The 15,568-nt window shown below is 44.8% G+C and overlaps 1 pseudogene; it reads left to right on the forward strand.

The window, feature by feature from the left end:
• Nucleotides 1-6,213: 6,213 nt before the first annotated feature.
• LOC130025573 (uncharacterized) lies at nt 6,214-6,329 on the forward strand (annotated as a pseudogene).
• The last annotated feature ends 9,239 nt before the right edge of the window (nt 6,330-15,568 follow it).

Here is a 15,568-nt window from a genome sequence, read left to right on the forward strand (position 1 = left end):
TAGCACAGCGGGTAGGGCGTTCGCCTTACAAGCGGCCAACATGGCCGACCCGAGTTCGATTCCTCCGCCCCTCTCGGAGAGCCCGGCAAGCTACCGAGAGTATTCGATATGCCAGACACAGTAACAACAAAGTCTCCAATGGAGACGTTACTGGGCCCGCTCGAGCAAATCGACGATCAACGGGAGGGCCTTTACCTTTACCTTTACCTATAAAAATCCCTTAGCAAGGTATGAGTAAACAAACCTTTCTTACTCTGGTAAGAAAACACCAAAATGCCAAGTGCTGAGAAATTTGTCTTGCCTTTTAAAGAATCTCCTTTATTATCTTTAATTTTTTTTAACAAATTTAAACAGCATTTCCAAACAATAGACACCTTACAAAGTATTACATAATCAGTTGCCAAATAAAGTACAAAGGCAATTACCACTGTAAGATTTAAGTAAAGTAAGTAAAAGATTTAGAGGAGAGAAAGGTTACTACTTCATGAGGCCTTATATTTATGACCAAAATGAAATCTCAGCTCTGTTTTGGCATGCAGGCAGAATTTGAGCACATAGAAGGGAAGGATAAAAGATATCAAAGTACTGAAATATAGGGCAGGAGCAATAGTACAGCAGGTAGGGTGTATTTGCCTTGCAAGCAGCCAACCCTAATTCGATCCCTGGAATCCCATATGGTCCCCTGAGCACCTCCAGGAGTAATTGCTGAGCTCAGAGTCAGACACAACCCCTGAGCACTGAAAAGTATTGCCAAAAAGGCAAAAACCGTACAGAAGCATGCATAAAGACATTCTAATACCACCAAGAATCAGCATATGTGAATACACACACACATACACACACATATATGTGTGTGTATATATATATATATATATTTACATATCTTCAGGTATCCTGAAAATATTATAATCCACACTCTCCAATTGGGCAGAAATGCCAACATTGGGTGGTAGTGAGGCTCACTTTTTTCATCAGTAAAAGCAAGCGCTTTGTGGGGTGGAGGGATGCAGCACAGTAGAACACTTATCTTACATGTGTGAGACTCTGGGTTCAAGTCTCAGGAAAAAGAATAAAACAAATAAAAAGCTAGCAAAGGTTTCCATAGAACTGATCCTACATTCTCATTTACTAACCTTACCTAACGTGCTAATTGTTTTGCTTGCCCAGATCTGAGACTATCAAGGTTAGTGTGTTAAAGGTTTTTTTCAAAGGAGGCTTGCATCTTTATTGCAGCTGTTAAGTTCAACACAGACAACAAAGCTGACCTGTGCCCTTGGTCTGCACTTCACTGTAATCTGATTCTGATGAAGAACATTTTTTTTAAATACACGTTGTTTGCTCTTATCCATTCATTAACATTATCAGTTAGCAATCTTGCTGCTACAAGAAGTAGAAACCCCAGTTCTAAATAATTTAAATAGGGCAAATCACATGAAGAAGCTTCAAGTTAGGGCAGTTTCAGGATTGTCTCATTTCAGCCGGCCACATCTGCGAGGACCATGTCTTCTGTCTTTCAGTACTGCTTTATTGAGTGCATTGACTTTGCCCTTGGATACCAGCTTTCCCAATGATCACAAGACTGCTGTCCCAGTTCCACTGACACATGCAGACACTATAAAGGAACAGGAAGGAAAATAGGTCTCTATGTATATCCATGAGTGAAAATTTCACCCAGAACCCCCCTAGCACGTTTTCCATTACATCTTATTGTCCGAATTGCTTCATGTGCCCTTCCTAAATTGGTTGATGATGGAACAAATTAAGATAGTTATGACTGGAACACAAAAGTATATGACTAAGGGGAGTTGGAGTGATAGCACAGTAGGTAGGGCATTTGCTTTGCACGCAGCCAACCCAGGTTCGATTCCCAGCATCCTATATGGTCCCCCGAGCACCTCCAGGAGTAACTCCTGAGTGCAGAGCCAGAAGTAACCTCTGCACATCACCAGGTGTGACCCATAAAGCAAAAAAAAAAAAAAGTATCTGGCTGAGGGTCAGAGAGTATACAGATAGTATAGAAAGGCTCTTATCTTTCACATGGCTGACCTGGGTTCAATCCCCAATACTACATATCATCCCATGGCCTTCCATAGACCCACCAGGAGTGACCCTAAGCACAGAGTCAGAAATAAGCCCTGAGCACAGCCAGGTGTTCCCCCCAAACAAATAATATTGCTGATTAAAAGAAGATAGGGCGGAACATATACATTGCACGTGGGAGGTCCAGGTTTGATCCCTAGTACCGCATGTGGTTCCTCAAGGCAACTCCAGAGCACAGAGCTAGAAGTCATCCCTCAGCACTTCTAGGTATGACACAGAAACAAAAACAATCGTAATTTTCTTAAAAGGAGGGGAAAATGAGCCCATCATCATACCAGTAATTTTCCAGTAACGCTCTGCCTTATAATATGTTTATTTATTCATTGTACAAAACATTTGCCTACTGGTGCCAAGCATTATGCTTTCTACTATGAAGAGCAACAAAAATGTATTTGTGGTGCAGGGCATTGAATGCAGAGCCTCACACATACAAAACATGTGTTCTCCCATGAAGTCAATCCTTAGCCCAGAAATATATTTGGTCCCAGCTCTTCAATTGACATGTATCTCCTTATGAGACAGATACAGAAAAAAATTAATATAAGTTTCAATAAAGCAATATATGTGGTACACTAAAACTCTATTTGGGGGCTGAAGAGATAGTTCGACATGCCTAAGCACGTGCCCAATCCTTGATTGGCTGACCATTGCTAGGGTCTTCTTCTGAGCAATAATCCAGGGGTAGCCCCAAGCACTGCCAACAAGAAAAACAAAAAACCAATGCTGGAGTCGAAGCAATAGTACAGTGGATAGAACATTTGCCTTGAATGAGCCTGACCTAGGCTCTATTCCTGGCAACCTTAGGGTCCTCCAAGTCCTGACAACAGACCCAGAAGACCTGAGCACTGTGCCCCAAAACAACAACAAAACAAAACAAAAAGTTTTTTTTTTATTAAAAAGAGCAAAACCACAGCTATTTCTCTCAGAAGAACAGCTCAGGGGTTTAGATCACTGACCTTGCTAGCATATGGTCTCGAGTCTGTATTCCTGTATCCTATAATGCCATGAGTGCTCACTCTGCAGTCTGCCATACTGACACAAGCAATATCTCACTGCATTGCAGCCCCTTAAAAGACTGCATCAGGGAGCTGGAGCGATAGTACAGCAGGTAGGGTGTTTGCCTTGCACACGGCTGACCCAGGTTCGATTCCCAGCATCCCATATGATCCCCTGAGCACCGCCTGGAATAATTCCTGAGTGCAGAGCCAGGAGTAACCCCTGTACATTGCCAGGTGTGACCCAAAAAGAAAAAAAAATTAAAAAAAGACTACATCAGGACCAGAGCTATAGCATAATGGGCAGGGCACTTGTCTTGCGCACGGCCAACCAGAGCTTGATCCCTGGCACGCAAGGTGCCCTGTGCTCCACCAGGAGTGATCCCTGAACTCAAAGTCATGAGTACGTCCTGAGCACCGTTGGGTGTGGCCCCCAAACAAAACAAAAAGTCTACAACTCCCAGCAAGCACCCCGGTGATTAAAAAGATGTGTGAAGGCCATGGTCAGGAAATGTGATCTCTGATGAACACGTCTGTGAACACAGTGACTGCCAGCAGCACCACAGACATCACGTGTGTGTCTAAATGAAGAGTACCAGCCCACAGTGAGCAGGCATGCAAACTAAGGGAACACAAACCTTGGGGAGCGCTGTGGTCAATGGCGCAAGCACTACAACCTGATGTGGAACCCCTGGGAAGCAATAGCTGAATGCGTGAGTATCACAGCCATGTGGGTGGGCAACTCCAGGTCATGAACAACAACGATGAAGGCAAAGGGGAGGGGAGGAATTAAAAAAAAAAACCATAAATTAGGGGCCAGAGAGATAGTACAGCTGGTAAGGTGCGTGCCTTGCATGCAATCAACCCGAGTTCAAACGTAAAGGTAAAAGGTAAAGGCCCTCCCGTTGGTCGTCGATTTGCTCGAGCAGGCAATGGAGTAACGTCTTCATTGGAGACTTTGTTGTTACTGTGTTTGGCGTATCGAATCCTCTCGGTAGCTTGCCAGGCTCTGGAACTCGGGAATCGAACTCGGGTCGGCCGTGTTGGCCGCTTGTAAGGCGAGCGCCCTACCGCTGTGCTATCGCTCCAGCCCAAGTTCAAACGTAGGCACCATTAAATGGTTCTCTGAGTTCCTCCGGGAGTGATACCTGAACACAGAGCCAGGAATGAGCCCTGAGCACTGCTGGGTATGACCCCAAAACACAAAAACAAACCAAAACAAAGAAGCAAAAACAAAAAGTAAATAAAGGGCTGGAGGGACAACTCAAAGAGCTGAGTACATGCTTTGCAAGTGGGAGATTTGTGCTTGCTTTCCAGAACCACGTGGTCCCCCGAGTACTGCCAGGAAGGACCCCCAAGCACATAACCAACAGTAGCTCCTGAGTACTGCCAGTTGTGACCCTCAAGCCCCTAAAATAATGAATTATGAATGAATAAATAAAAATGTTCTTTACCTTATGAAATCTGTCAAAAAGAATATACTATGGACCAATTAATGTGAACAATCTTATGAATATAAAAATTAAAAAGTAAAGGCCCTCCCATTGATCATCGATTTGCTCGAGCGGGCCCAGTAACGTCTCCATTGGAGACTTTGTTGTTACTGTGTCTGGCATATCGAATACTCTCGGTAGCTTGCCGGGCTCTCCGAGAGGGGCGGAGGAATCGAACTCGGGTCGGCCATGTTGGCTGCGTGCAAGGCAGACGCCCTACCGCTGTGCTATCGCTCCAGCCATACTTACCTGGCAGGGGAGATACCATGATAAAAATTAAAAATGAAAAAAATATATATATATATACTATGGGAGGAGCTAGAGCTATAATACAGCAGATAGAGTATTTATCTTGCATGCAGCTCTCCTGGCTTTGATTTCCAGCACCCTTATAGTTCCCCCTGAGCCTGGCCAGAAGTAGTTCCCGAGTGTAGGACCAGGAGTGACCCCTGAGTACCACTGTGAGTGGCCTAAAGGGAAAAAAAATAGTATATTATGGTCTGTAGACATCAAAGAGCATATCTTTTTCATGTCTCCTCTACCACTTAGAAATTTAATAAGATATAGGTGGGGGCCGGAGTGATTGTACAGTGGGTAGGGCGTTTGCCTTGCACACTGCCAAACTGAATTCAATCCCCAGCATCCCATATGGTCCCCTAAGCACTATCAGGGGTAATTCTTGAGTTCAGAGCTAGGAGTAACTCCTGAGCATTGCTAGGTGTGACTCAAAATCTAAAAAAAAAAAAAAATACAGGTGAATTTCTTCTTTTTCTTTTTTCTTTTTTTTTTTTTTTGCGCAATGCTTTGTTGACTATGGCCTCAGATAGGTGAGGCCTGTGCTTTGCTACTAATCATATATCTGATCCCAAGAATCTTAATTCCCTCCTCCAAGATGAACTGGATTTATCTCTTAAATATGGGGGAGGGGGGAATCCTCGAAGTGACGGGGGCCTAGGGTCACTCCCAGTGTGCTAACCTGGGTTCAAAGCAAGTCCCTGACTAACTGGTTCAAAGCAGGTCCCCAGGAGCTGGTGCTGCTTCGGCCTTGTGGTACTGAGGGCCTTCAGGCTTATCAGCAGTGCTCAGAGTGGGCTCCAACCCTGGAGGGCTATGACTTGGGGGTACTCAGAGGGCGCTGGGGGTCAAATAGGTAGAACACTACAAAGCGCAACTTAAACCACTGTGCCCCCTCAGGAACCCTTATCTGCTATTGGCTGTTTCCTATTTTCTTTTTATTGGAGCCAGAGCCAGAGAGAAGACCTCCAGTCGCCTGTACATCAGGAGGTCAGAGTCTCACCACTCTACCTCCGAGCTGGAGGTGAATACTCAAGTTTGAGCTGCGAGTAGGTATTTTGACATCATCAGTTTACAGGTGGCAGCTGAAGTCAGGACAATGAGGTGCATCGTGTAGGCTGAAAGGTCAAAGGAACTCAATGGAATAGCAGTATCACAAGTCAAGCTAAGAATGCCATTCAGGGAATGGAGCGATAATATAGAGGGTAGGGCACTTGCCTTGCATGTGGTCAACCCAGGTTCGATTCCTGGCATCCCATATGGTCCCTCGAGCACTGCATCACCAGGTATGACCCAAAAAACTAAAAAAAAGAAAAGAAAAGAATGCCATCATACTTACCTGGCAGGAGAGATACCATGATTACGAAGGTGGTTTTCCCAGGGTGAGGTTTATCCATTGCACTCTGGATGTGCTGACCCCAAATATGGGAGACTCAACTGCGTTTGCACTCTGTCCTAGAAAGAAAGAAAGAAAGAAAGAAAGAAAGAAAGAAAGAAAGAAAGAAAGAGAGAAAGAAAGAAGGAAGGAAGGAAGGAAAGAAAGAAAGAAAGAAAGAAAGAAAGAAAGAAAGAAAGAAAGAAAAAGAAAGAAAGAAAGAAGGAAAGAAAGAAAAGAATGTCATTCAGGAAGAGGAACCAGAAAGCTTGTAAGAAATCCAGGAGGTAGTGGTGACTGGAGAGAGCCGAAAAGCCTCCATTGACTCTGCACTCCAAAGGGGGCAGTAACTGCAAATGAGCACACAGACCTTTTTGTTTTGTTTTGTTTTGTTTTGTTTGGGGGACCCCAGTTAATGGTACCCAGGGCTTACTCCTGGCTCTGAGCTGAGAGCTCACTTTGGTGGGGCTTGGGCAAGGATGGAATCTGTGACTATCTCTCCAACTCTGGGCACTTTGGGGAGGTAACAGAAATTTCAAATACCAGTTGTGGGGCTGGAGAGATAGTACAGTGAGTAAGGCATCCCGTCAACCTGGATTCAAAACCGTGGCACCACATATGGGTGTCCTCAGCACTGCCAGGTGTCACTTCTGAGTACAAAGTCCGGACTAGCCTCCGCGCACTGTAGGGTGGACCCAAGACCCACCCCAGATAGGCATTGTGATGGGTCAGGAGGTGGCTTCATGCCTGAGGTTTGATCTATGGCATTGCAGAAAAATAAGATAAAAGAAAATAAGGTTGGCATGATGATTGTACAATTCTATAAACTTACTAAAAATTAATTATATGCTTAGAACAAGTGACATTTATCATATCAATTAGATATATATTGCTTTTTTTGGGTCACACCCAGCCAATGGGGCTGGAACGATAGCACAGTGGTAGGGCATTTGCCTTGCACACAGCCAGCCCAGTCGATCCGGGTTTGATTCCTCTGCCCCTCTTGGAGAGCCCGGCAAGTCACGGAGAGTATTTCGCCTGCATGGCAAAGTCTGGCAAGCTATCATGATGTATTCAATATGTCAAACGCAGTAACAACAAGTCTCAAAATGGAGACGTTACTGGGCCCGCTCGAGCAAATCTATGAACCCAGCCAATGCTCAGGGTTTACTCCTGGCTCTGCACTCAGGAATCACTCCTGGCGGTGCTTGGGGGACCATATGGGATGCTGGGAATCAAACCCGGGTTGGCCACGTGCAAGGCAAACGCCCTACCCGCTGTGCTATTGCTCCAGCCCCTCAATAATATTTTTAAGGGTCAATGGTGTCCTGAGTCAAGTGTCACTGGCATAGAATAGAAGGGGAGTAGAAGCCAGACTTGGGTTTAGGAGGAATAGGAAATTTTAAAATGAGGCAAGGGGGCCAGAGCAGGTAGGGCGTTTGCCTTGCACATGGTCGACCCGGGTTTGATCCCCGGCATCTGATATGGTCTCCCCAGCACTGCCAGGAGTAACTCCTGAGTGCAGAGCCAGGAGTAACCCCTGAGCGTCACTGGGTGTGACCCCAAAAGCAATAAAAGAAAAGCAAAATGTAAAATGAGGCAAGAAGAGGGGGCGAGAGAGATAGCACAGAGTGTAGAAGGTTTGCTTTGCAAACCTCTGAATGAGTTCAAATCCCCAGTATCCTGTACTGTTCTCCAAGCACCAGCAGTACTGATTTCCTGAGCTCAGAGATGAGTAACCTCTGAGCATTTACAGGCATGCCCCCACCAAAAAAGGACAAGAAGAAAAGACTCTTTCATGTAAGGAATTTAATTCTGAAGGAAGAAAAACAAAAACACAGCCATTAAGGAGAGCAATAGACCTATTAAGGTCAAGAAAGGAAGTTTAGTTTTAGCTATACTCTGTTTTACATAAGATTCCAAATAACGAGATAATGGTGAATTTTTATATTTTTGGAGAGTAGAGGGAAGCTTGCCAGCAAGACATTGGGGCTTGCCTGACAGTGTCGGCCTGATGGTTGCAGATCTGCTCTGGCCAGCCGGTGTAGGGGGCCACCAGGGCTCCACCCCCTTGAGCTATCTCCCCGACCCTACTTTTGTTTTGAAAGTAGAAATTGCAGCATATTGCTTGGTACAAGATTGCACAACAGTGGGGCCGAAGTTGGAAAGAGCAATACAGAGCAGGTCAAGATTCCCTCGGCAAACTCTTTTCCTGGAATTACTGAGCTCAGAAAACATCGATGAGTTGTAAATCTTCGACCACTTCTTCGCAAATAAACTCTACTTCTTCATTATATAGAGTAAAGAAAATCTCCTCACTTGCCCTGATCCATCTCTTCATCATCAGGAAGCTTGTCTACATTTATGTTAAATATCTCATTTACCACTTTAATGATTCCAAACTCAGTTTCTGTGTGTTTGGTTTTGTATCGGGATGGCACCTAGGCTTGCTAAAAGTTACTCCAAACTCAGGGTTCTGTGTCACTCCCTGCAGTGGTGGGGGCCCCAGGGGTGCCAGGATTGAAAACATGCACAAAGCACGTGCTCAGCCCAGTGAGCTATGTCTCTACATAAAACTTTCTTTTTGCCCCCCCATGTGAAACTTTAAAAACGTTATTTTATTTTTTAGATAATAAAATATATCTGGAGTGATAGCACAGTTGGTAGGGTGTTTGCCTTGCATGAGGCCAACCTGGGTTTGATTTGACCATCCCTCTCTGAGAGCTCGGCAAGCTACCAAGAGTATCTCTCCCGCAAGGCAAAACCTGGCAAGCTCCTTGTAGTGTATTTGATATGCCAAAAATAGTAACAAGTACCACAATGGAAACTTTACTGGTGCCTGCTCGAGCAAACCAATGAACAACAGGAGGACAGTGCTACAGTGCTTTAGTGCTATTTTTTAGAATCATTTAACTGAAGTCTAAGAGATAGTACAGAATTATGGCGTTTGCCTTGCATGTAGCCAAGAAGGAGGGAACCCTGGTCATCATATATGGTCCACTGAGCACTGCTAAGTGTAGCTCCAAAACAAAAATGATTTCATTGTGCTAGTTGTGGGCCCCCACACCCATTGGAGCTCACTCAGGTCTACGAGGTACCAGCAATTTAATCCAGGGCTTCAAACATACCAGATACACATTGCACCATTTGAGCCACAACCCCGGCCCCCTTATTAATTTTTATTAGTTTTTCTATCTTCTACCTCTTGCTACTATTATTGATGTTGTGGGTGTCGCACACGTGTCACGCTCTCCTTCCGCTGAGGAGCTTGCAAGCATGCTCACTGCAGGCTCCCACTCAGCGGAGACACCCAAGGTGTGTGGTGCGCTTTGTGGCTGCTACAGGCTGTACCACGTCCTCATTCATCAGAGCTCGCACTTCCGGCCCACGTGCTCACAGGCCTCTTGAGGTGGTGCTCACGGGGTCGGGTGAGCGGGGCGGTGGCGCCCATTTGTGGTAATCCTCACACACACCTGGCTGCAGTGTGGCTGGAAATTGCTGCCATGGGGGATTCACAGACACCAGGGAGGCCTGTCTCACACTCTGTGTGGAGCACGGGAGGATTTGAATCAAGCGCTTACAGGGCAAGGGCTCTTAAATTCCTGCCCTGTTCCTCCTGGCTGATTTGCAGCTTGTGCTATTGTGCTTTTTCTGCTGCTAGGTTTTGTCTGTCTGTTTGACCTCCCAAGCAGGAGCTTCTAGTGATGCTGGAGGCCACCAGGGCCACACCCAGTGTAACTACCACTATACTCAATCACTCTGTGGGGATGGAAGTGGATGATCCCGTGAGCCTGTCCTGTCTCTCCAGCCCTAGCTTCTGAGGTTGCCAGGGAAAGTGCATTATTACCCAGATCTTCCAATCGGACCTTCCTAAATGTGTTCCTTTTGCATGTTGATTCCTTTAAGCTGAGGTTCATAGAGCCCTTGCAGGCTGGTGAGAAACTTTTACCAATTTTGGAAATCCCTAAAGGAATGAAAAAAAAAAAAATGGAAGTGTTAGCATTGCAGACACCACCCCCTGCAGCAGCTGTTTTCGCCTGTCGTGCAGCTGTGGTCAGTCTCACTTTGTGTGTGCACTTCTACCCTGTCGACTGCCACTGGCAAGCTTTGGACCCAGTCTCCTTTGAGCTGTTTGCAGACAAAGTTGCAAAGAGAGCAGAAAATGTTTGAGTTCTGGGCACTGAAAAGAAAGGATTTGGTTCCCGCTTTCATAGAGTCATTCCAGGATTTATATGCCAGGGTGGAGATTTCATTCACTATGGTGGCACTGGCTGCAAGTCCATCTATGGGGAGAAGTTTGATGATGAGACTTTCATCCGGAAGCACTTGTTGGTGGCAAGTGCTGGACTCAGTACAAATGGTTTCCAGTTCTTCATTGGTGCTGCCAAGACTACATGGGTTGGGACATGGTGAAAGAGGACATGAATCCTGTGAAGACGTGGAGTGCTATGGACCCAGGAACAGCAAGACAGTGAGAAGATAAATATTTTCGACTGTGGACAAGTCTAAGCAATAGGACTTGTCTTTTAACCACTGACCACTGCTTCTGTAGCTCAAGAGAGAGCCTCTTCCCTCCCACCCACCCCCCACTATGTGCGTAAAATGTTCAAAATCCTTGGGATCTCCCTGAAGTTCTTTGAGTCCCATAATTTTCTTTTGTTTTGTTTTGGGGGCCACACCTGGCAGTGTTCAGGGATTTATCTTAGTTCTAGACTCAGAATTACTCCTGGAATTGCTCAGAGAACCATATGGACTGTCAGGGATCAAACCCAGATCTGCTGCATGAAAGGCAATATAGCAGCACCCTACCTGCTATACTAGAGTGCTAGCTGAGGGTCCCATAATTTCCTATAATACATCCAAGTCTAGCTGGATTGCAGAGTTGTTTATGATTATGAAATAAAAAATTAAATAAATTTAAAATGGAAGTATTACTAAGACTTAGGATTTTTACCAGCTGGTTTACCAGTAATAACCTTTCATTCTTTCTTTTTTGGGGGGGATGGTGGTGGTGGGGGTGCTCAGGGCTTACTCCTGGCTTTATGCTCAAAGTCACTACTGGTGGGCTCAGAGGACCATATATGGGCTGCCAGGGATGGAAACTGGGTCAGCCAACAAACAAAGCGAATGTCCTACCTGCTGTGCTATCACTCCAGCCTCCAGTACCTCCAATAACAACCTTTCTTTTTAAAAATTTTTATTTTATTAAAGCACCATGATTTACAAAGTTATGCATAGTTGAGTTTTAGACTTAAGTGTTCCAGCACCAATCCCACAATCAGTGTTAACTTCCTTCCACAAATGTTCCTAGATTGCCACCCTCATCCCTACCAGTCTGCATCTTGACAAGCACCTTTTTTTAAGTTTGGTTGTTAAAAGTTTGGGTCTTATGATTTCAGTATTGTTGACTCTGTGGTTTGTATATTTAACTATACCCTTCTTTTATACTACTAATATACCTAAATCCCCTTGACCCCTGCCCCACATAGCTTCCTGTCTGTCTCTTCTTCCCCCAATCTCGGTTTCTTTCCTTTTAAACTACACCCAGTGGTGCTTAGTGCCCCTGGCTTTGTGTTCAAGGATCACTCTGGTGTGCTCAGGGGACTACATTCAGTGCTGGGCATTGAACTTGGGTCAGCAAGCTTTCCATTCGCTGTACCATCTCTCTGACGCCCACTGTCACTGTTCATGGATTTGCTCGAGCGGGCCCAGTAACGTCTCCATTGTGAGACTTGTTACTGTGTTTGGCATATCGAATATATCACGGGTAGCTTGCCAGGCTTTGCCGTGCGGTCAAGATACTCTCGGTAGCTTACCAGGCTCTCTGAGACGGGCGGAGGAATCGAACCTGGGTTTGCCGGGTTGACTGCGTGCAAGCCAAACACCCTACCTGCTGTGCTATCGCTCCAGCCCTCTGAACCCCAAGTAGGAGAAAATTTTTTTCTTAGGAATTATTAAATTATTAACAGAAGACAAAATCTCAAGTACAGTAAATTTTTATTAGTTAAATATAAGTCATAAGATAAAGCAAGTTTGGGGCTGGAGTGATAGTACAGCGGGTAGAGCATTTTGCCTTGCACACAGCCAACCCAGGTTCAATTCTCAGCATCCCATATGGTCCCCTGAGCACCCCAGGAGTAATTTCTAAGTGCAAAGCCAGGAATAACCCCTGTGCATCGCAGGGTGTGACCAAAAATGCCAAAAAAAAAAAGATAAAGGAAATTTTTAATTGTAATGGAAAAAATAACTTTTAAGTGTCTCATTTTCTAAATTTCTGCCTTATTAAATAGAGAGTGTGAATATATAATTATTTAGAACACAATTTTGGGTAGCAAAAAAAAGAAAGTCAACCCAATAACCCAAACATAAATCACTAGAATACAGGACCAGAAATATACCTGCATTTCCCACCATTTCTCTGGTGTCATGTAAGGGTGGTCCTTGGGTTATAGAAAAAGGTGGTCAATTTGAATACAGGGAAGTATATATAGTTCTCACCATGAATGCACTCTGTCTCCTCTTCTGATTTGTTTATAAATATATTCTCTTTCTTGTCTAAAATATATAGTAGTTTTTGTTTGAGATCAACAAGAACTAAAATATTGTCCTTGGAGCTGGAGCAATAGCACAGCATTTGCCTTGCACGCGGCCAACCCGGGTTCGATTCCCAGCATCCCATATGGTCCCCTGAGCACCGCCAGGAGTAATTCTTGAGTGCATGAGCCAGGAATAACCCCTGTGCATCACCTAGTGTGACCCAAAAAGAAAAAAAAATTGTCCTGTTCAATTCTAGTGTTTATGCAAATGAACAGGCAAAAGCCATGCTGATTTCAAGATAGACTTTTACTACACAAGGACTCTGTTTTTTTTTTTTTTTTTTTTGCTTTTTGGGTCACACCTGGCGATGCACAGGGTTTTACTTCTGGCTCTGCACTCAGGAATTACCCCTCGCGGTGCTCAGGGGACCATATGGGATGTGGGAATCGAACCCGGGTTGGTCGCGTGCAAGATAAACTCCCTACCTGCTGTGCTATTGCTCCAGCCCCAAGGACTCTGTTCTTCTAACGACAAATGTAGTCATGCCTCCTGTAACGATGGGGATAACTTCTGAGAAATGCATTGTTCTGAGAAATTCATTGTCAAGTAATTTCACCTTTCTGTGAATACTTAACACAAACCTTGACAGTATAACCTACTAGACACCTAAACAATATATTTGACTCCCCTCCCAAATATATTGTGTGATTGATAGAGATATTATTATGCCATGGTGACTATATTTGGAAGGGGTCAATACAATTCAAATAAAGTACACAGAATGTGACAATTAGCTCTCCCTAATAATATTATTACACAGTTTTATTTACATATAATTTCAGTATCCTGTTTTCTTTAGTAATTTAAATCCTCCAAGCACATACATTTTATCTTCAGCTTGACCTACAACCTCTACCTCCCTGTTTTATTCTAGAGGTGTTCAACAAAACAATGTTAAAAATATTGGATCTGGAGTAGTGCAGTGACTTAAAGCAACTGCCTTGCAACGTTGCCAGTATATGGCCATAAATTCAAAATGCACTGATGGAGCAATAGTATAGTGGGTAGGGTGCTTGCCTTGCATGCATCAGACTCAGGTTAGATTCCTAGCACCCCGAACAGTCCCCTGAGTACTGTCAGGAGTGATTCCTAAGTGTAGAACTAGGAATAACTCCTGAGCATTGCCAGGTGTGGCCCCTAAACAAACAAAAATTCAACATGCACTGTCATGATCCTGAAATCTGCTGCCTGGTATCCCCAGGGCTGCAGAAATAAATACATAGAAAAAAATTTAATTTATTTATTGGTTTTAGGGTCATGCTCAGCAGTGTTCAGAGATTACTCCTGGCTCTGCACTCAGGAATTATTCCTGGCAGTGATTGGGGGGCCATAGGGGATGCTGGGGATCAAATCCTGGTCATCCACATGCAAAGCAAGAGTTCTACCCACTATATGATCTCTCTGGTCCAAAAAACAAAACGAATTTTAATAAGAATTGAGAACTGGGACTCCAACAAATATTTGTATGGGAATATTCACTGTAGCATCATTCACAATAACCAAAAGCTAGAAAACAAGTCACATGCCTATCAGCTGATGAATAGATAAATTGTCCTACAGCCATACAATTGAGTACTATTCAGTCGTAAAATGGAAATAGTGATACATGCTGCAACATGAATCTTGACATTATACTAAGTGAAACAAGCCAGGCACATAAGGAGAAATATTGCAAGATTTCATGTGAAATGTCTAGGATAGACAAGCTCAAAAAGATCAAAAGTAGATTAGAGATAACTCGTAGCTAATAATGGGGGAGATAATAGAGTGACAAGAAATTTTGGAAATAGATGATGATGCTTGCACAACGTTGTGAATATAATTAATGACACTACTGCTTTCTTGGTTAAAATAGAAAATGTTATTTTGTTTTGCTTTTTGAGCCATACCCAGCTGTGTTCAGGGATTAGTAATCAGCCCTGTGAGGCAAGTGCCCTAACTCTATAACTCTCTCAAGCCTCCAAATGTACATAACATCTTGTTATGTACGATTTTTTGACCCATCTCTTAGTAGGATCTGTAAGTAAGGTAGCTGCAATTTTAAAAGCAGTCCTTCTGACTGAATTACAATAGTTAATTATTGTTAGTGTCCCCTTACACTCTCAAAGCTCCCTCAGTTAGAATATATTAAACGGTCATCCTATCACTAAGGATCTCTGATTTTCCGTGGTTCTGAGATGATATGATACCCACGGGCATTAGGACCTGGGAAAGGTTTTAGGATGACATCACCTCTGAAAAATCTAAAATCCCTCCCGCCTCCAGGGAACTGCAGTCAGTGGGGGAGACATCTGCAGCTTCTCACTGCTGCCCTTCCCCTAAGTGGCAAAACATTCTTTCTCAGGCGTCCGGATAGCCAGCGACCGAGGACAGGTACCGGGACGGCAGAGAGGGTCCATAAGAGCACACGGCCCCACCCTTTTCCATGCGGCCACACTCAGCATGGCCGCCTCTTCCGGGGTAGGGGCGGGACCACACCTCCAGAGGGGCGGGGCGAGAGCGTCACCGGGCCAATGGGGAAGAGGGGGCGGGGAGTAGCCGGCGGCGTGGGCGGAGAGGACTGCGGCGGGAGCGCGGCCGGCCTGGCTGTGCTGGCCTCTTACGGCTGCCACGTTCATCCCAGCTTTCCGGCTGGAGTTTGCCCCGGAGGCTGCCACCGTCAGCGCTTCCGGGTTGAACTCCAGCTGGGATGATCAGTCCACACCTCGTCCGAG

The sequence above is a fragment of the Sorex fumeus genome, unplaced genomic scaffold (assembly GCF_029834395.1).
Source record: "Sorex fumeus unplaced genomic scaffold, SorFum_2.1 ptg000030l, whole genome shotgun sequence".
Lineage (NCBI taxonomy): Eukaryota > Metazoa > Chordata > Mammalia > Eulipotyphla > Soricidae > Sorex > Sorex fumeus.